Genomic DNA, 24,079 nt, shown 5'->3' on the forward strand with positions numbered 1-24,079 from the left:
ATCACCCTTGATTCTGTCTGAGGATGCTTAAATGCTATGGTCCCATTTCTCGCTCCTAGCTTCGCTGGCTGCAGGCCATCTGAAGATGTGTTTTCATCCGATATCTTCCCCCATGTGAGGGTCTTCATGCTTGCTGTCCATTCTGTTACATGGTCAGACCACATTAAGACTGGACACAGGCTGCTCCAGTCTTAACTCCTGTTCATTTCACTGACTACAAAAGAAAAGCCACTTTGACCTCACAAAGGCATGTTCACAGGTCGGGGATTGAAACCTGAATTTATCTTTTGGGGACATATAATTCATACCCTACCAGATGCATAAATGAAAGTTGTATTAAAAATGTGATGTCAAGGATTTAAGTAAAATCCTCTCAAGCACTTGGGAGTTGGGTGAGAATATAAATGAAACAAATGTGCCATGAACGGATCATTGTGAAAGTTGGGTGATTGGTATTTGGGTGGAGGTGTATTACACTGTTTCCCTACTTTTGTATTGCTTGAAATGTCCTATACTAAAAAGATTTGGGAAAATAAGCTAAAAATGAAAGAATACAAAAATGACAGTTTTACCAAAGCATATGAATATATTTTCAAAGCTAAAATATTCCACTAACTTTGAACCAAGAAAAAAAAATTAAGTAAATTGTAGTTATATTTTCACTCCCCGAAAATTCTCTCTTCCACTTCCAATGCACTGAGGACTGCAGAAGGCTTTAATTAAAATCCATCAGCATCACTGCAAAATTACTATAGTTTACAATTCAGGCTGCAATTTCACCCAAGTTTTCCCCAGGGAGAGATAGAGATGCCTATTTTGCCTTCTTTACTTTCACTTTTACAGACATATTTTATGTTTAATAAAGCAAACTGAGTACTTTAATATATCACACTGGATCTTCCTAGGAAGAAAAATCATCAAGCACAATTTCTTGTTTACAATAGTGCATTTGAAATTCACAAACAGTTTCCAGAAATATCTTAAACTAAAGTGTCAAGAAAAAGAGAGAATAGGGTCCAAATTTGATTTCAAAATAGTCTTCTTGAAATAATTTTGAAAAGTTTACTTATTGCTACTAATTTACAGAACACTTTGATATTTCAATATTATCTCATTTAACTCCAGGTGACTTACTGGAGGCCAGATTTGCTGTATTGCTTATGAGTTTTACTGCAGGGTCCGTGACACACAGCCTTTCAGCAATGATAACTATTTGGAAAGTTGGAAACTCAAATCCAATGTCATTTTAATGACTTTTATTTCAAATAATGCTTCTCCTAAACACTTTCCCATTATAGAGAAAAAATAGACATGTACACCTTATCCTCACTTGCCAACTATCTTGTTATCCAGCATTTTGAATTTATGACAATAGGGGAAAAGCCACTATCTTATTTTACATATTAACAAAGCAGCAGGCATGACCACAAGGGCCGTGGGCCATCCTCTTCCTTGAAGAGAGCCTCCCGGTGGCCTCCAGGAAGCTGGGCTACACTGCCAGGTGCCCTCCTTTCACTCATGCCAGAAGGGGCATCCAACCACCACCGTGGGTCAGCCTCCTCTGTGACCACAGCAGAGGCAGTAGTTGCCCATTCTGGATTCCTTGCTCCTGTGCAGCCTGACACCCTGGGAGCTCAAAATTGTTGTGAGGTGGGAAGGGAGGAAAGAAGGAAGCGTGAGAAAGGGTGTTTGGAAGAAATGCTTGCAAATAGAATGCTGTCACAGGTAGCCTCGCTGGACCTGAAGCTCTGCTGCAGGGTGGGAAGGTACACAACCAATTCCCACTATCCGAGCAGAACAGCCCTCAGCTTGGTGACTAGTCAAACCAGGCCTTGAGGGCAGATCAGGCTCCATGATGAGGAATGCCAGGATTGCAAGAATGGGAGGGGGGCCCTGGGGTTGACTCCACTTCGGGAAGCACTGCCTCCTAGGTTAGTCATCACGCTGCCCCATAACCTGTCTGTATCCAACTTTATCTCACCCAAGACTCCTTCTCTAAGAGGAATAATCCATACCTAGACTTGTGACAGTGGTGAACACGTCAACACGTCTTAACTGTTATCATTTATATGTTCATATTTTCTAAATTGAGAAACCATACAATTGGGAGGAAACCTCCATTTTCACTTAACATCACTTTACTTAAAAACCAAGTTTGACAAGTGAGAAGTGTGTATAGGAAATCAAAAGACACATAATTTCCCTACCGTAGAATTAGCATTTTGATACATCTTTCAGTTTTGATTTTAGCATTTTGATACATCTTTCAGATACATTTTCTACCTTTTTATAATAGCTATGATTCCACTGAATATGCCATTTAGTTAGTACTTTCCTTTTCTTTCAGAAGATCCCTTTTTGAATGTTTCGTGGTCTTCATAACTTTTCTTTCTTAGTGGGTCTTTTCTAGTACCTGTGTCATATTTCATCCACTGGATGTGAAAAAGTCTAATTCAGTTGCTTTTGATCAGTAATGAAGTTCTTTTGAATGTCTGTTGTGAGAAATAAATTTATATGCTTATAATTGTAGAAAATGTAATTAGCTTATTAGAATATGAAATAGAAAAAGATAATCCTTTTTGAAGGGTTTTGATTCCTATTAGCAAAATGATTTTAAAAGTGTTTACTCTTGTTTCACCAACTTACATCATTGTTCTATAAATGTTCCTTTTTACGTTTTGAAATTTTTTTGTTAATTTGTTAGTTAAAAGTAATGTTTCATTTTTTCAACTAATATTGTGAGAACTATTGAGCTTGAAAGTGCATCCAAGTGTTTTAGTTTATTTATATTTCTGCCTCTTTGTCCTTTGCTACTCTTTTTTACTTATTTGTGTGCATTAGCTCTTAATAGGACTTACTAATTACCTTTTAAGCATGCTTGCTCAATTTGCCTTCTTATTTTTACATCTTACTATACCAGAAATTAATTGTTTCCTTATACATTTTTAATAAAACCTTTTCCTTTAATTTTTTAACTTAAATTTTCAAATTTTATCATTTTTAAGGGTAGGGATCATCTTTTCAGAAATTCCAGTCCACCTCGACTTTTTTTCTCATTTACTTGATTCAGAATTCTACCCTTTTCTACTAAATTGTAATTCTTGTTTAAGCATATATTTATTTTGTATGCAGATTTTAACAAACTAGAGTATACTTATGAATTTTACCAAAGTTCTAATATTTAGCCATCAATTATGCTTAGTAAATATACTTTAGAATTTTATTACATCTTTCATTTACCATTCAGACTGATGTAATTGATTTTTAATATCTATTTTGTAAAGCATATTCTATGACTTCTCTTCCCAAACATGAGCTGCACACTATCACACCGTTTACCGGTTGCCATCAAGTCACTTTGGACTTTACTGTGGCTCCCTGGGTGTCAGAGGTGAGACTATACTCCCAAGTACGTGACTGTGCATGCTTGCTTCTGAGGAACATTCTGGATGTACATCTTCCAAGAACTTCCAACTTCCAAGGCAGATCTAGTTTATTTTCTGGGCGTTCATGATATATTGACCGTCCTTTGCCCACACCGTAATTAATACAAGGCACACATTGTTCAATAGGTTTTCAATAGTTTATTTTTCTGAAGTAGATTCCAGGCCATCTTCTGGAAGACTTCTGGGTAGATTCCATCAGCCACACTTTCAGCCAGCCGTGGGTGCCCAGATTGTCTGTTGACAGCTTTGGAAGGTCAGCTTTGTTTTTGTGCCTGTTTGTCTTATGGACTATGGAATTTTAAAGAATCTTGGAATTTATCTCATTTCATGTCCTGTAAATGCTCTCCCATCCCCCTTGCCTAAAGTGAGATAGATGTCTCTTCTAAAGAAAACTAACTACCTTTTATTTGGTAGTCAGTTTTCTTCACATTTAGCCTAATTATTAATATAGGAGACCCAAATATTCAGGCTCCTTTTATTAATGTAGCTCCTATTGCCAAGTACTTCATATCAAATCAAATGTATTATGACTTAATTGCTATAATATTTATTTTTACATTGAAAAACAGTACAGATATATAGTCATCTTTTTCATTCCCTAATAGACGTAAATGTCTTTTTTTTAAACATGATTTGTACAGCATCCTAACAGGAAAAAAAGAAGACCGTTTGGCAGCTCGATGAAATTGCTTCTGTTACGTGCTACAAAGTCAGGTCTGACTCCTAGTGATCTAATTTACAACAGAACCAAGTGTTGCCCTGCACAGAGGTTGCTTTAGTAGAGCTCATGGTTGCAGTCTCTGTGTCAGTCCATCGCACTGGACGGCTTCTTTCTCACCAGCCTGCTGCTTGACCGAGCATGATGTCCTTCTCCATTGACTGATCTGATAAGTGTTCAAAATACATGTCTTAATCACACTTACTTATAAGGAACATTCTGGCAACACTTCTTCCAAGACAGATCTATTTGTTTTTCTGGAAGTTAATGATATATTTAACATTCTTTGCTAACACCGCAATCCAAGGCATAAATTGATCTCCTAATTCATTGTCTGTTTTTCATATGCATATGAAGAGATTGAAACTGCCCTGGCCCGCCCTGGTCAGGCACACCTTAATTCAAAAGTGATATCTACATTTCAACACTTTAGAGTAATCTTTTACAGCAGATTTGTTCAGTGAAATATACCATTTGATAACTTGATTGCTGCTTCTTTGGGTGTAGATCCATGTAAATAAAGCTTTGGCCTTTTTAACCTTTTCCTCATTTGTTGGGAGGTTACTTATTGGCCCCCATGTGAAGTGTTTTATTTATATCACATAACTTGTGATATAAGTCATTATTTATGCCACAGAATAACAGACTATAGAAACCCCTTGGGGCTAGGTGAAACTGTTTCAGATAAGTGCTGTGGAGTCAGTGCTGACTCAGTGATCTAATTTACAACAGAACAAATCCGTAGTGAAGGTGAATGCTGTGATATTAACTAAGAGCTTCAAGTCCTCTTCACTTTCAGAAAGCTAAATAGTATCATCTGCACATCACAGATTGCTAATGAGTCTTCCTCTAATCCTGATGCATCCATCTTCTTCACATAGTCCACAGTTTCTAAGATTATTTGCTCAGGTACAGATTAAATATTGTGACAGGATATAACCCTGATGCCCACCTTTCTTGATTTTAAACCATAGAGTGTTCCTTTCTATCTAGCAACTGCAATCATACATCAAGCTGACATCATACATTAAGAAAGCAAAAAGTGATTGAATATATGGGAAAGAAAGGGGAGGAATAATACCAGAAGAGGTTTTGAAAATTTCTCTTAAATGTAGTAAAGGCTAGGGACAAAAATGAAGTAAAAGAACTGAACAAAGGTTTTCAAAAAACAGCTCTAGAAGACAGAGTGAAATATTATAATAAAATGGGTTAAAGACCTGGAATTAGAAAACAAAAGAGGATACACTTGTCACTTCTCAAGCTCAATGAATTGAGGGGAAGCGCAGGCCTTGAGTTGCGATATTGAAGAATTCTATTGGCAAAACAATTGATGAAAACAAGAAGCATTAAAAGAAGATAAAAGGAATACACAGAATCATTATACCAAGAAGAATTATGACATTCAGCCACTTTAGGAGGTAGCATATGGTCAAGAACCAGTAAGACTAACGGGAGACTCTCAAGTTGCACTGAAAGCAGTGGTGAAAACAAGGCCCCAGAAATTGACGGGATGTTTCCACAAGCCGATGCAGTTCTAGAAATGCTAACTTGTCTACACCCAGAAATGCGGAAGAAGGTGGCTGCCTGGCCAAATGATGGAAAGAGATCCATACTTGTGCTCATTCTGATGTAAATAATCCAACAGATGTAGATCCCACAGAACCAATAGAATGCAGAAACTATCAAATGATATCATTAATGTCAGACCAAGTAAAATGTTGCTGATGATAATTAAAAAATAGTTGCAATTTCAGACATTCAATGCAAATTCAGAAGAGGGCATGGAAGGAAGCATATCATTGCTGATGTTAGATACATCGTGGCCAAAAGCAAAGAATACCAAAAAGATGTTTACTTCGGTTTGATTGGCTGTGTGAAAGAATCCTGGTTGTGCTATGGGATAAGCAGGAGACTACTAACTGCAAGTTTGGTGGTTCAAACACACAGGTTGCTTTGAGAGAGACAAATGAGACCCTCTGCTCCTATAAAGATTTCAAGTCTTAGAAACTCAAAGGAGCAACTCTCCTGTGGCCTCTAGGGTTGATAGTAGTCAGAAACAAAGCAAAGGCACTCAGCTGTGTGCTCATAGCAAATTATAGATGACATTTCAGAGAGGAATTGTAGCGCACTTGGTTATACTTATTGGACCAAGAGGTCTTGGTGAATTAGAAGTTACTAAGGTAGTATAAGTCTAGTTGCATTTGATTACTGAACATAGTCTTACACATAATAACCGTTTTTGATACTTTTGATGGATACACTGAATTTTACCCATTTTGGAGTTTCTCTGCCAAATGTGACCTTTAATATACATTGCAGTATTACAAAAATTCAAAAGTGCTATTATCTTCCTATTGTTATATTCAAGTAACCTATTAGCTTAGCTAGGTTTATTTCTTATATGCTTCAAACAGTTTGTTCCTATATTCTAGGAGTACAATGGTGCATATATATAAATAAGGTCCCTGCTGTAATGAAGTTTAAATTCTAGTGAACAAATCAGAGTAAAAGCAAGTATATAGGATAGCAAGTTCTATGAAATAAGACAGTTTAATGAGATGAAGACTGTTAAGGAATGAGTGAGGCAAAATTTAGTCTTAGTGACTGAAGGACCACACGTCAGCCTGCCCAACTTAAAATACTGATTGATAAAAGTGTTTTTAAATTGAGAGTCTTCATAACTGGAGTTTTTAAAATTTTTATGATAACTAGGCTTATGTGTATATGCTGCAGTACATGTGCTAGGATAGTATGTTTTTAAAAACATGTATTGTTTTGTGGATCAGTTGAATGTTATAAACTCTTTCTTCTCACGGGTTCTCTTGTACAGTTCACAGTGCTCCTCTAATCATTGTAAAAGTTGTCAACTGGCTTTTCTAGTATTGAAAATACACAGGAGGGTCCACTGTTGAATTTACATTAGTGGTTTGTTGTCTCTGTGGAATGGGGACTTTGGTAATATTATTCTGTTATATGTATATCGGACATGCACCCCCAAAATGATAAAGGCAGAGAGAGGGTGCCATCAACCCAGACAAAGCTTTCTTCCGTATATTTTCATTTTGGTATTTTTATCTGGCAAATAACTTATTTTTGTCACAGATTCACAAATTTTTTTAACACCACCTGAGGTAGGAGAGCAAATTAAATTCCTTTTCTTTATGGCTCACCCATCATAAATTATTGCTTGCCTTTGGCAAGAGAACAAGCAACTATTTCCAAATCTACTATTTATGATCGCTATCATTTCAGAACATGATTTTTGTTAATAGAATGAAAATAAAGATAGACTGGTGGTCTAAATTTCCCCAAGAAGAAAAGTAAAGCATTAAAAATCCTCTTGAGAGGCAAAACTAAGAAAGAAAGGGAATTTCATATTATCATGTTACAGCTTTAAAAGTGTGTGCACGTGCGCGTGGTTGTGTATCTTCTGAAAATGATGAACCTAGTGGTCTTTTAAGTATTTTCATATGTAGTTCGGCTATTTTTGTTGAATGTGTGATATTGCATGAAACAACAAGCAAAGTTACTACAATTTTTGTGATGTTTTTATTTACTTACTATGCAAATGTCAACTGAATTTTCAAAAGTTAATATTTAAATTAAAATATTTTAATTTAGAAAGTACTCAATTAAGCATCTGATGTAGAGACTATTTTATTTAGTCAGGAGAAACACTAGTATCTATTTAGTTCAAGTCCATAGCTACCCTTATGTGTGTAATCTTTTGTTGCAAGATAAATGGTAATAATGATTTCATGTGATTATGTACAAGTTTTTCCAAACTCCATTTCTGTTTCTTAATCATGGCAACAAATAGGTCATTTGATAATCGAATTCAAATGTTATGCTTTAGGACTTCCTGAGTGTGTAAGTTGATTCACATAATTTTTAAATAGCACATCAGAATGGCCTTGAAATGGACTGAGTGTTGTATAATTATGTTTTGTGGGGGAAGTAAATACGAGCTTATTTAATGGAGCAATAAAAACTATATGAGCAGTTCCTATATTTTAGTCTTTAGGTTACAATTTGTTTATTATTTATTAGACTTAAATGTCTCAGTTGGTGCAACTCCAGTCTATTAAATAAAGAGATAATTAGCTTTTAGAAATCTGTTGTTTACCCTCATGGCCAAAACTGCTCCTTTGTTTTCTGTGCTGCAGTTTAGGATAACTAAGCAATTAGGCCTCCAATTTCGAGGGAATGTGTATTACATAAACACTACTTGGGAATGGCTCTCCCAATCTCAACAGATATGCAATTAATGTGTGTTCTCACTTTCATAAAAACTGTGACAATTACTCTGCCCTCAACACATTTCATAAAATTCAGGTTGTTTTCCATAGCTGTATATATTCAGGTTTTATACAGGATTCCTTTCAGTTTTCTAAGATTATTGGGAATTTGTGCATATAAGTCAGCCAATGGTTTTATTCATTTTCCATACCTAACCTAAAATAAACAAATATCGATGCAAATGATGGGGGTCGGAGTGGAGACCCAAAGCCCATCTGTAGACAATTGGGCATCCCCTCCTAGAAGGATCACAAGGAAAGAACGAGACAGCCAGGGTGCAGCACAGCACCAGTGGAACACACAGCATTCCTCTAGTTCTTTAGTGCAACTCCCCCCCACTATCATGACCCCAGCTCTGCCTTACAAATCCGGCTAGACTGGTGCACGTACACTGGTACAGATAAAAGCTCTTAACGTGGAATCCAGGAAAGATAAAACCCTGAGGAACAGCAATAGGAGTAGTGATGCCGTGAGGGTAGGGGGGAGAAGGGGCAAAAACAGGGAGCCGACTACAATGCCATATAACTACCCACCTCCCCACCCGCGGGGCAATGAACAACAGTAACATGGGCAAAGGGAGATAGTGGCCGGTGTAAGATATGAAAATAATAATAATTTATCATTTGTCAGCGGTCCATGAGGTTGGAAGGGTGGGGGAGTGAAAAAAGAGGAGCTGATACAAGGGCTCAAACAGAAGGAAAATATTTTGAAAATGATGATGGTAATATATGTTCAAATATGCTTGATACAATTGATATATGGATTGTTATAAGAGATATGAGCCCCCAATAAAATGAGTTATTTATAATATAATAATAATAAAGACAGAGGAGGGCAGGACAAATTAAACTTCAGTGACTTCAGTGTATTTCCCTTTTCTAACCCCCATCTTTAACGATAATAACAATGGAAATGCGTGTTAACATTTATTGAACACATATTATGTGCTAATGTCTGTCCATTGTTTATTTCATGGAATGCTTACAACAGACGTATAATACCCTTTTAATCAACGAGGCTAAGTAGGTATACATACTTACAAAGTAAGCAATCTTTGGAGCCCAGACTCCAGTCTGCTGACTAGAGGTCATCTTTTCAACTTAATAGTCTGCTGACTAGAGGCCATCTTTTCAACTTAATATTCTTTTATTGCTCTTGATCTATAGTGCTAGAAGGTGAGACTATTAATAGAGAAGCTGACAGTGGGCTATACCTTATAAAGAGGTTGAGAAGCTGAGAGAATTATCTTCTTCGAAACCCAAACTCACTGCCATCGGGTTCATGCCGACTCATAACCACCCCTGGAGAACTACCCCTGTGAGTTCTCGAGACTGCCACTATACGAAAGTAGAAAGCCCTTCCTCCCACTGGTGATTTCAAACTGCTGACCTTGCAGTCAACAGCCCAACTCATAGCCATTATGACACCAGGCCTAATCCTCTCTTAGACTAGAGGTACATTAATCACTGGTTTTCTAGCCTGACAGCTTCTTCCTTTGCACAGTGGAACTGGAAGGAATTGGGGCAGCAGGGGGTAGCCTAATTAGGGATGTTTCCCTAGATCAGGCCAGAGTCGTCATCTTTGATTTTTCTGATTGTTTAAAGGTTGATTTACCCCATTGGCACGGACTGCCAGGATACCATCAAAGACCTGGTTTAGGCTTATAGATTGGGGCTCTACAAAAGTTTGATTCATTCTGGACCCAGAGCTTAATCATCCTGAGGGGAGTGGAAGTGTCTGGTGTTTCGATTGTTTGATCCAGCTCATCGGGTACCAGTTGGCAGTGAGTCCGTTTCAGCTCAATGTGAAGCACCTTATGGGTGGAGTCGGACTGCCCCGTCGCGTTTTCAAAGCCGTCGCTTCTCCGTAGCAGATCGCCAGGCTTATCTTCCAAGATGCGTTTGGATCGATTCAAACGACCAACCTTTGGTTAATAGTCGGGGGCTTCACCATTCATGCCATCCAGGGACTTCTGCAATCCAAGTTAGAAGTTAAATTTTCAGTGAATTTGCTGAAAGTAGAGGAGGCAATTTTGGAAGGAGCGCCAACACCTTAATGCAAATTAATCAAGAATATATAAGCTGAGACACCCCCACTCTTACCACCATGTTGGAGGTTCGCTCCCCCCACCCCACCCCGCCTTCTTGGAACCTGATTGCATTAAGAGACTTAGAGATCACTCCATGACTACCATCTAGGGGTATCCCAGTAGGATTGCTTTTCAAGTGTGTCTGTAGCAGTTATCCAAGACTTCATCTGTGTATAGATATCTCTTTCACTCTCATATCATGGCTTCAGTTGTGGGAAGTCGTTGAGGGGCCAGCTTTTGTGTGCCCAGAGAAATGCTGTGTGCCTTCCAAGTCACAGAAAGGAGTTAGGAGGCTCTCATAAGCTTTACTTGGGGAAAAACTATTTAAATATTTTTTGTTTGGGGTTGGGTGGGGTGTAGCATGACTCACTTCTAGGAATTTTAGCCAACAGCATTTTATATCAGCATTACTTAACCATGATGTTTTTCTTACCAGGCACAGAGTCACCTTGCTCATATTCTAGGACAAAGGCGTCCCAATCATGTTGATGTCACCACAGTATGGTGTTGTCATTAGGTGCCATCGAGTGGGTTCCAAATCATAGCAACAGAATGAAACCCTGCCTGGTCCTGCATCATCCTTGCAATTGTTGTTCAGTTTGAGTCCATCTGTGTAGCCAACCACTGTATCAATCCATCGTGGGGAGAGTCTTCCTCTTTCTCAATGCCCCCTCTGCTTTACCAAGAACGATGTTCCACTCCAGGCGCTGGTTTCTCCTGATGCCTGTCCCAAGTACATGAGATGCAGTCTCGCCATCCTTCCTTCAAGGCATGTTCTAGCTGTACTTCTTCCAAGACTGATTTGTTTGTTCTTTTGACAGTGCATGGCACTTTCAGGATTCTTTGCCATCGCCATACTTCAGATGCACACCACCAGGCGGAGAACACTATAACTGTGATATCAGCCTCACATATTGTGTCACGATGGATAAATCAGTCACAATGGCATCTTGGTGTTTAATGTTGAACACTACTTTAGTAACTGTCCCCCTAACCCAAACCATAGCCCTTACCTCTGAGTCCATTTTGGCTTGTAGCACCCATAGCAAAGGAGAGCTGCCCCACACGGCTGCCCTGGCTTTAATCATTAGGATGCAGTTCTTTCTCCAGTGGAGAAGCTGCTGGGTTCAAACCACCTATCTTTAGGGTGGCAAACAAACTCTTAACTTGCCACCAGGGCTAATTTAACTGTCCCTTTAATCAGCAGTTGTTTACGTAGCCTGCAATTTCCATAGCAGCAGATTGTTGTAACGATGAGCACTTCAGCATCAGATTGCCAATCTGAAATGGAATAACTATTTAAATTTGATGGAAAACGAAATTATTTTAAAATCTCAATATACAGAATGAGTCATCACATTTTCTGACTTAACCATAACTCAATCGCACATACACACATTAGGAGAATGAACTCATTGTCATAAAGTTGGTTCTAAATTACAGTGTCCCAAAGCATTGCTATGAGTCAGCATAGGACAGTGAGTGAGTGGCCCTGTAGGTCAGAGTAGGTCTGCCCCTTTGGGTTTCTTAGGTTTACGGGAGCAGAGTGCCATCAAAGCTGCTGACCTTCGGTTAGTGGCCCAACCTAGAACTCAGTATGTCACCAAAAGAAATGAGGCTACTTACTTCCCAAAAGATTTTAACCTCAAAACTGTATATAAAGTCATTGTGATTTAGAATCGATTTGGTGTGGGTGTGTGCGTGTTACAAATGGAAAAGCGGTGAAATCTATCACATCACGAAAGTCTAAAATATACTGATGCCAGTCGAAAAACTATAACATCCACAGTGAGAGAGCTGCCATAGAAAAAGGATTGATTGTGTTCTTCAGGCAATTAAAGCCACTTATGTGCGCAAGCCTTTTTGTAATTAAAAAATGTGAAAAGCTAGTTTTAAAGTAACTTTAGTGCCCAAACATCAATCCTACCAAAGCTGACCCGAAGGGATAGGACGTCTCCTTGAATGTGAGTATGCATGCATCATGCAGGACTACTATTAACTGAGGCTGGTCAATCATCCACAGTCACCCTCCCTAATTTTCATGACACAGAGGAAAGAACGGTTGGTCCTTGTTGAAAATGAGGATCTAGTAATCAAATGAGCTAAAATCTTGATAAAAGTAGTGGCTAGTCATTGCTATGGGAAGCTTCATCTTTAAGCACATTTCATCCAGCATAGAGGGTTCCACTTTTAGAGTCTCTTCTTTGAACCTGCGAGCTGTGCAGTTGAACTTTTTAAAGGCTAGCAAGCCTAGAGGCTGCAGGCTGTCCCAGTAACGAGTCCAGCACAACCATTGTGCTCGTGTCCTTTGATCTCAGCTTATAGCCACCAGTATTTCCGTACTATTGTTTGTATATCTTTTAAGATGAAAATACCAATGTGTCAAAAGGTCACAGGGGGAGCCAAGTGTTTATTTCTTTATTAATAGGCTGTCCTTTTTGGTTAAAGTTAAAGGAAATCCATTCAGTGGTGCTGAACTTGGTCATGAAGGTTGTTCAAAGTCTAAAGTGATTATCTTGTAGAGGGAAAAAGGAACTCGGTAGTACTTGGCTTCTGATGATGAATAAATATACCCCAGGGCAGACTGGGAAAATTAAACAGAGAAATTGAATATTTATGTGTTGCTTGAAAATGGCATAAATAGACATTAGAGCGCTGATGAAATTAGACATTATTTTGTAACGGAAGCTTAAAATATTGTTTCCTGGATAGCTTCCTTCCTCAGATACCCAGTGTTGCTCAAGAACACTAAAATCAGCATTATATTACAGAGTTAACACGGAGGGCAGCCTTGGCTCGGGCTAGTGTGCCCCACCCAGGCAGTGCAATTCGACAAACTGGAGTATTAACAAAAAGTACATAGCTGTGGAGAGCAGGCACATCTTGAGAGACCATAGTTTGCCTGCAGTGAACACGTGGATCGCAATCTACATCCTAGAAAAACCTGTGGGTGTAGACAGTGCTAGTCTGTCACATGGTATTGTTATGAGGTGAGCTCACTTCTACACCTAACAACAGCATGTCTTTTCTCATGAACTCCTGTGGGAGCAAATGGCTAAGGGCTCTACCACTAGCAGAGAGGACCATTTAAACTGCTCAGAGTTGCCCAGGAGACAGGAGGTACCATCTGCTTCTGAAAGAAAGGTTCTATTCCTGCCACTCATGAAGTGGCCGCAAGTTGGAATCAACTAACATGAAGAACAGCAATATTTTCCATACTGGCAAAAAGGATCTTCAAACTCCCCAGTTGCCTAGAACTTCTCCTATACTTAGCATCCATGGGCAAACAACAGTAATTTCATTTCACTATAATTCTTTGGATGTCTATTTAAAAAATGTTATTGCTATTCAAGAAGCGATACTTGCAAAGTAGGAAGATTCTTCTCAAAGCTGAATCAGAGGCTCCATCTCTAACTTTCAAGAATTTTGAAGAAAGGATCAGGGTATTTGGATGCTGGACGGATTACCTCCGCTGTGTTTCCAGCTCTGACTCCAACTCTCCATTAGTCCTAAGCTGCTAGTGGTGTGGCAGTTCATCTCTTAGCTGCCCAGCAAAAACTGTCGCTGTTAACTCCTTCCTGTCATGAAGTCACGGAAATTGTTGGTTTGGTGAACAAAAGCAGCTATTTTAATTTAGAGGCCAGGAATGAAAGAATAGGTCATCTTTCTACTACATTCCAGATGCCTTTTAGAAGTATTGATTCTGTACATGCTGAATTGCAATTATAATCTGTGATTGCTAGTGGAAGCTCTCAATGCTAATTAGATTGTGTTTTCTGCTACATTCACATGAATAAATGTACTTCTTTTTCTTTTTTTAATCTTTAGCCTCTGTTATTTATCATAATGCTTGTTGTGGAACACTGATGCTCTCTCTTTCTCTCACAAAGGTCAGGGCCCTAACAAACAACATACATAAATCCTGTAAAATTGCATGGCCTAATGGAAAGAGAAATAGCCTAACTATCCGATGATCTCTTTTGTAGTGTTGCCTCTGCCTTATAATTTCTAGACCTCGGTTCTTCATTTGCAAATGCAAGCGATTTCCTTCCTCTAGTCACTGGAGAATTACACACTGCCTTTTAAATAAAATTGTCTTACCTAAATAGAAAACACAAAGGAAAAATAGAGTAACTTTTGATTACAAAAGCCAATTCTCTTACCTTTGAGCCCATTCCAATTCAGAGCACCATTAGGGCACAGTAGAACTGCCCTATAAGGGTCCCAACACCTTTCTCTGGGACAGCTGCTGGGTTTGAACTACAGACTTTCAGTTCGCTTCTAAGAACTGCACCATCTCTGGGGCTCCTTGCCTTTTGTTATTATGCACTTAGTCTTTATTCTTTGAACTATGCAATATTTTAGTGTATTTGTTTGAATAGATTATATTGACATGTTGTTGGGATTTCGCCACCATATTCTGTCATCTTGGCTTTAGTCAAGGAAAAGATCCCTGATGGAAACAGTTTCCATCCTGAAACTCTACCCTCCTCTCTCCAGAGAGGGGAGCTTTCAAGAGATGCCAAAGGAACTTAGTCAAAGGAAACACTAAGTTTAGGTTATCTTATGTTCTGATACATGCTTCCATTTAAGCACTTTATGGTACCCAGCGTTGCAATCTAAAGAACTACTGTTCCCTAAATCATGGTAATCAACTGAGATTGAGCAGAAAATCTCTTCATGTTATACTTAGAAGCATAGTGGGAAGTTTACAGACTGTTCCTTCTCTTCCTGGGCAACAATTTTAAAAAGTCAAAATCATCCCAGGGTCTGGTTAGAACAACTGCATTCATGTAGTAGAAGAAAGCTTGAGGAGAAATGGTGTTTATTCAAATCTTTCTTCTCCTTGAGAAAATCCCATTTATGTTTGGCACTTTCCAACTCCGGAGGCACTGCACTTTTATATACTGTAATAGAAATGGAATACTTACCTGCATTGCCATTCATCAACTTTATAAAGGAAAAGACAGGCAGAGAAGAGAAATATCTCCTACAGTGTTTAGCATTCTTAGAACCAGAAGAAATCATAGGTATATAAAATTTTTTATCTGAGTGTTATAACCTGGCTACCGGAAACTGTTGTGTGAGTGTGTATGTACTGGAGTACTTTTATCTTGTTCGTATTTTGAATGTTTATTCTGAAGCTAGAAATTAAAAAGTGCTGCAGGTCTAGTATTTTCCCTCCTAGAAGTTTATCAGAAGCTATTTTGCAGCAGAGGTTTATCTCTTTTCATTTATTAGATAGCCAATATCAATCTTTTGTAAAAACAAGAACAGAGAGAGTGGCATTTGAAAGATTCACTCTAGTGCCGTTCTTTTAAATGTTCCTCCAGTTAATGTTTCGATTTGGCTCTAAAAAGTTTACTTCAACATACCATTATTTCTTAATTAATAAATCTTACAGAAATAACACTCCTTTATGCTAAATTAGCAATGGTTAAAAAAAGATAAACCCTTTAAAGTGAGCTGTCATTTATAATATAGTATCTCTCCATAGCAGGTGTTCAGAAAGTACTTTTAAAATATTTATGGAATTCATGTCTGTAGGCCCAGTTGTGCCGTTTTTATTCCTGCAGATCCACTTAAAGGTAAATTGACCCAATCCTAGGCTAAGATATGACAGCCATCAAGTTTGCTGTAGGTCCTCAAAGAGTGTTGGTAACAAACAGACATTCCACCGTCACAACAAAAAACTCAGGTGTGCAGAGCAGTAACTGGTTCTATACACGCAGTTGTCTTTCTGACTCAGAACCTGCCAGGCGTACCGCAGTCTCTCTCCCTCAGTTTCACTACGTATGGGGTGCCCTTCAGTTATTCATGCTTGAAATTCTCTTCCTCACACACTCTTTCATCTTGTTCCTCCCTGAGATGGCTCCTGAACTTGAAAGAAAACTCAGGGTGCTATTCTAAGGGTGAGTGCCACTCCTGGCTTAGCTATGTCTGGCCCGGAGCTGCCTTCCTGAATTGGCATGCTTTGCCTTGTTCTTGAATGTTAACCAGGAGACATGTTGGATTGCTTTACTTCTCTCTGCTACCCAAACCACGGGACCTTGGAAAGGTTCACTGTTCTTCACTTATATTCACACAATCCCCCCACCCCCCCCCGCAGCTTATTTTCACTCCACCAGCTCTCCTGGGGCCCTCTGCAGCTTTCTCAGGCTAAAATGTGTTCCCTGGCTGCGTCCACGGAGTGTAGAACCACAGGCAGCAGTGGGTCTGCCTCTCAGCAGTTCCGCCTGCTGGCCACATGACGTTTTCACTCTCCAAGTTGATTTCCTGTCCATCCTTGGGAATTCCTGCACTGCCTTGTTTGTTCCAGGAGAGCAGCATAGCGCAGGCAACCCTATCTTAAATGCAAGTGCTTCCCTTTCCAGTGTCTTCCACCGCAGACGGGGGATCATTTACACCTACACGGCAAAGCCTGGTGGGCATTCTCTACGTTCTTGACAGTAGTATTTTGGGGTTTCTGCATTCGGGTAGGGAGTGAAGTCGGACTGATGTCTTTGCAATAGTTCCAAAAGGAGTTCAGAAAGGAGTCCTTCTTCAAAATCCTTTGAAAGTCAGGTTTTTGCAGGAGAAGGTTACCAAATGAACAGAGTGAGTTGAGAAGCTGGGGCTTCCAAGCTGGTCTGGAAATCCTTTGGTCCGAGGAGATTATGACACAGAGCCATGGCATAATTGCTTGGAGAACAGCAAGGCACATATGAGTGCCAGCGCATTGCTACTGAATCAAGTCTGAGTCATAGCAGCCTAATACAAGGGTCCAAGACGTTAATTTTACAAGAACGAACAGCTTCATTTTTCCCTCAGAGCAGTTTGTGGCTTGGAACCACAGACCTTGAAGTTGGCAGCACAAAGTTGAGCTTCCGGGGACACCAGGGCTCCTTGCTGTTGTTGTTGTCAGGTGTGCTCAAGCCTGTTCCAACTCATAGCGAGCCACCCTATGTACCAGGAAACCCTGCCCAGCCCTGCGTGGGCCACCTTCACAACTGTTCTTAGGTTTGAGCCCGTTGTTGCAGCTACTGTGTGACTCTATCTTGTCAAGGGCCTTCCTCTTTTTCAACACCCCTCTCTTGTATTAAACATGATGTCCTTTTCAAGGGACTGGTGTTTCTTGATGACATGTCCAATGTACTTGAAACAAAGTCCTGCCATCCTTGCTTCTAAGTACCATTCTGGCTGTACTTCTCCCAAGACACATTGGTTTGTGCTTTGGCTACTGTCAATATTCTTCACCAACACCTCACATGAAATGCACCGATTCTTCATCAGTTCCTTATTCAGTGTCAAACATTCACATGCATATGCAGCGACTAAAAATGCCATAGATGTGTCAGGTGGACTTTAGTCCTCAAAGTAAAATCGTTGCTTTTCAACACATTAAGAAGGTTTGGTACAGCACACTTACCCAATGTAATGCATTGTTTGGTCTCAATGCTGGATCCATGGACATTGGATTACGGATCCAAACAAGACAAAATCCTTGACAGCATCAATCTTGTCTCCACTTATCATGATGTTACCTTTTGGTCCACCTATGAGGATTTTGGTCTTCTTTACCTTGAGTTGTAACCCACACTGAAGGCTGCAATCCTTGATCTTCATCAGCAAGTGCTTCAAGATCTCCTCACTTTCAGCAAACAAGGTTGTGTCATCTGCCTATCACAGGCTGTTAATAAGCCTCCCTCTCCTTCCGAGGCCGAATTCTTCCTCATGTAATCCAGCTTCTCTGATTATATGCTCTGCGTGCAGATTCAATAAGTATAGTGAAAGAATTCAACCCCGGCATGCACTTTTCCACACTGTAAACTATGTAGTATTCCCGTGTTCTGTTTACCCAACTACCTCTTGACTCATGTTCAAATTCCACATGAGCCAATGAAGTGTTCTGAAATTCCCGTTCTTAACCATAGTCTGTTATGATCCATACAGTTGAATGTGTTGGCATAGCCAATAAAACGCAAATAAACATCTGTTCCACATTCTCTGCTTTCAACCAAGATCTATCTGACATCAACAATGACATCCTTTGTTCCACAACTTCTGAATCTGGCCTGAACCTCTGACAGCTCCCTGTCAACATACTGCTGCACACACTGTTGGATGACCTTCAAGAATATGTTACTTGCATGAGATAGCAATGATCTTTTTCTATAACTGAACATTCTGTTGGGTCACCTTTCTTTGCAACGGGTACAAATTGGCTAGATTCCTTCCAGCCAATTGGCCAAGCAGCTCTCTTCTAAATTTTGTGACATAGACAAGTGAATGCTTCTAGTGATTCATCAGCTTGTGGACACGTTTCAGTTGGTGCTCCATCAGTTCCTGAAGCCTTGCTTTTGACTGATGCATTCAGTGCAGCTTTGACTTCTTCCTTCAGTGTCATTGATTCTTGCTTATGGACTATCTCTTGAAATGGTTGAATGTCACTTGACTGGTTCTTTTTTAGACAATAAGTGTGTGTTTTTCCATCACCTTTGGATGCTTAAATCGTTCAATATTGCAAATCAAGGCCTTTCAATATTGCAACTCAATTTTTTCTTCAATACTTTTCTTCAATACTGGTACAGATAGGAACTAGAAACACAGGGAATCCAGGACAGATGAACCCCTCAGGACCAGTGGTGAGAGTGGCAATACCAGGAGGGTGGAAGGAAAGTGAGGTAGAAAGGGGGAACCGATTACAAGGATCTACATATAACCCCCTCCCTGGGGGACAGACAGACAACAGAAAAGTGGGAGAAGGGAGATGTCGGACAGTTTAAGATGTGACAAAATAATAATAATTTATAAATTATCAAGGGTTCATGAGGGAGGGAGAGCAGGGAGGGAGAGGAAAAGTAAGAAGGTGATACCAAGGGCTCAAGTAAAAAACAAGTTTTGAGAATGATGATGGCAACAAATGTACAAATGGGCTTGACACAATGGATGGATGTATGTATGGACTGTGATAAGAGTTGTATGAGTCCCCAGTAAAGTGATTAAAAATCAGAACAAAACACCTCACCCCCCACCAAAATAAAGATATACTGTACATGTTCTTCCCTTTGGTATTCTAACTCTAGGTTTTTGCACATTTCATAATAATATTTTACTTTGTCTCCTTGAGTTTCCCTTTGAAATTTTCTATTCAGCTCTTTGACATCATCATTACTTCCATTGTTTTAGCTACTTTGCTATTAAAACCAAGTTTCAGAGTCTCTTCTGGCATCCATTTTGATCTTTTCTTTCTTGTCTCTTTAATAACGGCATATACTTGAGTATAAGCCAACCCAAATATCAGCCAAGGTACTTAATTTTGCCAGAAAAACTGCATTAAAAATGTGCTGAACAATGCTTGTATATATGGATTGTGATAAGAGTTGTACGAGCCCCCAATAAAATGATTTTTTAATGTGCTGAAAAAACTCGGCTTATGCACGCAGATATATGGTACCTTTTGCTTCTTCATGAGTGTTGACCTTTGACGCCATCGCACAGTTCATTAGGTCCTCTGTCCTTAGTGCTTTATTCATCACATCTCTTCCTGAGAGGTTCTCAACATTCAAGTGGGATATACTCAAGGGCATATTTTGGTTCTCGTGACTTGTTTTCATTTTCCTGCCCCTCAACCTGAGCTTGCATAGGAGCAATTGATGGTCTGTTCCACATTTGGCCCCTGGCATCATTTTATTTCCTGATATGGAGCTTCGCCATCATCTCTTCCCACAGATATAGTTGATTTGGTTTCTGTGTTTTCTAGCTGGAGAAGTCCACATGTACAATTGCCATTTGTGTTGTTGGGGGGAAAAGTATTTGCAATGAAGAGGTTTTGCAAATTGCTATCATGTGATCTTCATTTATACCATTAAAACTATATTTTCCAATTACTGTTGTTTTCTTTGGGTTTCCAACTTTTGCATTCCAATCCCCAATAAACATCCTGATGGCGTGTTTGATCAATCTTTTTTTACTGGGGCTCTTGAGAGAATTCTTCAATTTCTGCATCACCAGCTTTAGTGGTTGTTGCATAAAGTTGACTAATAATTGTATTGTTTTTATATCCTTGTATGCAGATAAATATTATTCCTATCACTAATAGCACTGTAATTCAAGATTGATCTTGAAATAGTCTTTTTGGTGATGAATGCAACACCACTTCTCTTTAATTGATCATTCCTGACATATGAAATTATCTGATTTTCTAACTCAAAATGGCACATACCAGTGCATTTCAATTCACTAACACCCAGAACATTGATCTTTATGATCACGTCTAATTTTCCTACATTCATATTTTGTACCTTCCAAATTCCCATTATTAATTGATAGTCACAGCTGGGTTTTTTTTGATGGACATAAATTTATTTACTGTAAAATTCTTACAAATTTCCATATGTTTAAAATTTTCGTAATAACATAATTTTCATAATAACATTGGGGAAAGAAGATTTTTGCTGTGATCATATGTAGAAAATATTTTCACTTCAACTCTTATTCTTGTCTAAGGATACATTTTTAAATACCAGAAGTACTGCGCCCAAAGTATGGGTATTTCTAGGTTTTTAAAAAAAATTTTTTTGTTATTTTATTGGGGGCTCATACAATTCTCATCACAATCCATACATACATCCATTGTGTCAAGCACATATGTACATTAGCTGCCTTCATCATTTTCAAAACATTTGCCCTCCACCTCAGCCCTTAATATCAGTTGTTCATTCTCCCCCACCCTCCCCACCCCCTTCTCTCATGAACCCTTCATAATTCACAACTTATTATAATTTTGTCATAAGTTACACTGTCCGACGTCTCCCCCCACCCTCTTCTCTGCTGTCCCTCCCCTAGGGAGGAGGCAATACCTAGATTTTTGTAATCGATTCCCCCTTTCCACCCCACATTCCCTTCACCCTCCAGGCCTCGCCCCTTTCACCACTGGTCCTGAAGGAATCATCTGTCCTGGACTCCCTGTGTTTCCCATTGCTATCTGTACCAATGTACCTCCTCTGGTCTAGCCAGATTTGTAAGGTAGAATTGGGATCATGATAGCGGGGAGGAGGAAGCATTAGAGGAAAGTTATATGTTTCTTCTTTGCTACCCTGCACCCTGATTTACTCGTCTCCTCCCCTCAACCCTTCAGCGAGGGAGTGCCCAGTTGCCTACCACAGCTGTTTCTTATTTTGAGTAGTGCCCCTTCAGCTAATGAAAGTCCTCAAGGCTTTGGTCCATCCACTAGATTCCGGTAAATGTTACTGTGAGACGGCCGCTCTTCCTCAACCATATTTTGAGTTTCTTTGAACCTGAAGGGCTCATCGTCTGGCTCTATTTCTGAGAATGTTTTTGCTTCTATTAATGCGCTTTTCAGTATTTAGCTATGTTTCAATGCTATCCATAATATTTTAGTGGCTGCTTCCTCCAAAGTGAACAGCCGATTTCTTCTTTGTATCTGCTGTCCTTCTGACAGCTCTGCTGAAATCTGTTCCCTTTGAGTAACCCTGCTGGTATTTGAAATGCCACTAACATAGTTTCTAGCATCACAACAACACACAGCCACCACAGTTCAACAAATGGACAAATGGTGGCCAGGATGCATTAGCAAACCTAAAATGATCTTTAGAGATGGAGCTAATTGAATATTTGGAGAATGTGCTGTGTTTTAGATTTCTTTGCTTCATCCAGTAGACACAATCCAAGGCTGCTAAACAGATCAGTTTTTTGGTCTGCTTTTAGAAAAATGGTTCTATTAAAAAACATATTGCAGATGGATTTGGAGGTTGGGACATCCAGAGGGAGTGAGAGTTCTGCTCATTGATTGGTGAGAGGGGTGATTTCACCCAGAGATACCATTGAAGAAAGGCGTTGTGGTCCACTTCTGAAAACTCAGCCATTGTACGTAATTGTAATTGTACAGTCATACATGAGGTCAAGCCGTAAATTTAGTTGACTAGGCAGCAACAGATTTAAGTCCTAAGGCCTGAACTAGTGTATACTGAAAAAGAGAAGAGACCACAGATTTGAAAGGCCATTTAGAAATTCTAGGGAAAGAATGCATCCTTTCATCCTCCTGAAGAACAGTGGGAAAAACTCCTCTCTTCCACTCCAGCTGGAACCAACAGAAGTGTTTAGTTCCTCCAACATCACCACCACCACTTTTCTTGGAGTTGGTTCTAATTGACGGTGACAACATGTGTGTTACTGTAGGCCTGTGATTCACAGCGTTTTCAGTGGTGATTTTCAGGAGTGAGATAGATCATTGGCTGTTATTTCCCAGGTGCTTCTGAGCGGACGCATAGCCCGGCATTTGGTCAGCAGTGAAGCTTGTCAACCATTTGTGACACCTGGGGACTCCACATTTAGCTTCCAGGTGCTGGAATTGCATTATTGAAGTTTGCTCTCAAATTTGTTTATCTGGCATATTTAAAGTTATTTTAGTACTTAGGTGTTTTTCTCTTTTTCTTTCAACATTAATTATTCTTTACTTAGAATTATGAAAGACATTCACAAAGCTCTTGTGTGATTTGTTCTTCAGGTTAAGTTTCTGACAGAAAAATTTAATTCATATTGGAGCCCTGCATTCATTAATGGAAATATTACTGTGTAGATGACAATTAAATCCTTTATCAAAATCTGTCTTTGATTCAACCAATATTTAGTGTGTGGGACTAATGGACTGGTGCTCTCCTTAGAGCTAGTGGGTACAGTACACCACGAAACAAGCAAACATCCCTGAAGAATAAGTGTGCTCTTACCGTATACCAAACAAAACTCACTGTCTGCCCGTCAATGTGACCTCAGTGCGTTTCCAAGACTGCCACTGTTTACAGGAGTAGAAAGCCCACCCAGTCTTTCTCCCGAGATGCTGCCGGTGGTTTCACACTGTCAACGATGTGGATCTCAGCCCAAACACATAACCACTACACCACCAGGGCTCCTGAATACCTTATAGGCATGTCTATTGCTTAGCTGAGTAAGCTGGTGGCATGGTGGTTATGTGTTGGGCTGCTAACTACAAGAGCAGTCATTGGAAATCGCCAGCCACTCTGAGAAAGAAAGACAAGACTTCCTAAACCCCATAAGGTTACAGTGTCAGAAATCCACAGTGGCAGTTCTACTTGCTCCATAGAGTCTGTAGTTGGAATTGACTTGATGGCAGTGAGTTTGGTTCTGTTTGTGTATTGGTTCACTGGTAGTTGAGTTGTAGACCTTGAGTTCAGGTAATTCTGAAGGATTTCTAAGAGCCATACTCTGGAGATTTATGAATGTTTAACTAGTAAATCTGGTCTTTTTTATGCTTTGGGGTTTTGTCACACTTTTTCTACCACTCTATCTAGGACCTTCTATTGTGATCCCTTTCAGAGCAGTTAGTAATGGTAGCTGGGTACCACGTAGCTCTTTTGGTCTCAGGTTCCTGGAGGCTAAGGTTTATGTGATTCATTAGTCCCTTGGACTAATTGTTTCCATATGGCTTTGGTTTCTTTCATGCCTCTGTGCTCCAGATGTAAGAAATCAATGATCACACTTTAAATGGTCAATTTAAAGCTTTTAAGA

The 24,079-nt window shown here is 39.5% G+C and overlaps 1 protein-coding gene across 1 annotated transcript in view; it reads left to right on the forward strand.

Annotated features, from left to right (window-relative positions):
• Positions 1-24,079, forward strand: part of DIAPH3 (diaphanous related formin 3) — a 528,414-nt gene that overhangs the window by 355,580 nt on the left and 148,755 nt on the right. The gene's annotated exons all lie outside the window — the stretch shown is intronic.

Source organism: Echinops telfairi, unplaced genomic scaffold (genome assembly GCF_000313985.2).
Source record: "Echinops telfairi isolate 266 unplaced genomic scaffold, ASM31398v2 ScPeMD7_11;HRSCAF=52, whole genome shotgun sequence".
Lineage (NCBI taxonomy): Eukaryota > Metazoa > Chordata > Mammalia > Afrosoricida > Tenrecidae > Echinops > Echinops telfairi.